Source organism: Megalopta genalis, unplaced genomic scaffold (genome assembly GCF_051020955.1).
Source record: "Megalopta genalis isolate 19385.01 unplaced genomic scaffold, iyMegGena1_principal scaffold0035, whole genome shotgun sequence".
Lineage (NCBI taxonomy): Eukaryota > Metazoa > Arthropoda > Insecta > Hymenoptera > Halictidae > Megalopta > Megalopta genalis.
In genome coordinates, this window is record NW_027476104.1 from 1,934,000 (window position 1) to 1,935,811 (window position 1,812).

Sequence of the window (1,812 nt, forward strand, 5' to 3'; positions counted from 1 at the left end):
TTCTTGTTGTTGTTCTTGTTGTTCTTGTTGTTGTTCTCGTTGTTCTCGTTGTTCTCGTTGTTCTCGTTGTTCTCGTTGTTCTCGTTGTTCTTGTTGTTCTTGTTGTTCATGTTGTTCTTGTTGTTCTTGTTGTTCTTGTTGTTCTTGTTGTTCTTGTTGTTCATGTTGTTCATGTTGTTCTTGTTGTTCTTCTTGTTGTTGTTCTAGTTGTTCTTGTTGTTGTTGTTCTGGTTGTTCTTGTTGTTCTTGTTGTTCCGGTTGTTCTTGTTGTTCTTGTTCTTGTTGTTCTTGTTTTTCTTGCTGTTCATGTTGTCTTGTTGTCCTTGTTGTTCTAGTTGTTCTTGTTGTTCTTGTTGTTCTTGTTGTTCTTGTTGTTCTTGTTGTTGTTGTTCTAGTTGTCCTTGTTGTTCTTGTTGTTCTTGTTGATCTTGTTGATCTTGTTGTTCTTGTTGCTCTTGTTGCTCTTGTTGCTCTTGTTGCTCTTGTTGCTCTTGTCGTTCTTGTTGTTCTTGTTGTTCGTGTTGTTCTTGTTGTTCTTGTTGTTCTTGTTGTTCTTGTTGTTCTTGTTGTTCTTGTTGTTGTTCTTGTTGTTCTTGTTGTTGTTCTCGTTGTTCTCGTTGTTCTCGTTGTTCTCGTTGTTCTCGTTGTTCTCGTTGTTCTTGTTGTTCTTGTTGTTCATGTTGTTCTTGTTGTTCTTGTTGTTCTTGTTGCTCTTGTTGCTCTTGTTGCTCTTGTTGCTGTTGTTGTTCTTGTTGTTCTGGTTGTTGATGTTCTTGTTCTTCATGTTGTTGTTGTTCTTGTTGTTCTTGTTGTTGTTGTTGTTGCTCTTGCTGTTCTTGTTGTTCTTGTTGTTGTTATTGTTGTTGTTGTCCTTGTTGTTCTTGTTGTTCTTGTTGTTCTTGTTGTTCTTGTTGTTCTTGTTGTTCTTGTTGTTCTTGTTGTTCTTGTTGTTCTTGTTGTTCTTGTTGTTCTTAGTGTTCATGTTGCTCTTGTTGTTGTTGTTGATGATGTTGTGCTTGTTGTTCTCGTTGTTCTTGTTGATCTTGTTGATCTTGTTGATCTTGTTGTTCTTGTTGTTGTTCTTGTTGTTCTTGTTGTTGTTCTTGTTCTTCTTGTTGTTCTTGTTGTTCTCGTTGTTCTCGTTGTTCTCGTTGTTCTTGTTGTTCTTGTTGTTGTTCTTGTTGTTGTTCTTGTTGTTCTTGTTGTTCTTGTTGTTGTTCTTGTTGTTCTTGTTGTTCTTGTCGTTCTCGTTGTTCTCGTTGTTCTCGTTGTTCTCGTTGTCCTCGTTGTCCTCGTTGTTCTCGTTGTTCTCGTTGTTCTCGTTGTTCTCGTTGTCCTCGTTGTTCTCGTTGTTCTCGTTCTTCTCGTTGGTCTCGCTGTTCTCGTTGTTCTCGTTGTTCTTGTTGTTCTTGTTGTTCTTGTTGTTCTTGTTGTTCTTGTTGTTCTTGTTGTTCTCGTTGTCCTTGTTCTTCTCGTTGTTCTTGTTGTTCTTGTTGCTCTTACTGTTCATGTTGTTCTTGTTGTTGTTGTTGATGATGTTGTCCTTGTTGTTCTTGTTGTTCTTGTTGTTCTTGTTCTTCTTGTTGCTCTTGTTGTTCTTGTTGTTCTTACTGTTCATGTTGTTCTTGTTGTTGTTGTTGATGATGTTGTCCTTGTTGTTCTTGTTGTTCTTGTTGTACTTGTTGATCTTGTTGATCTTGTTGTTCTTGTTGTTCTTGTTGCTCTTGTTGCTCTTGTTGCTCTTGTTGCTCTTGTTGCTCTTGTCGTTCTTGTTGTTCTTGTTGTTCGTGTTGTTCTTGTTGTTCTTGTTGT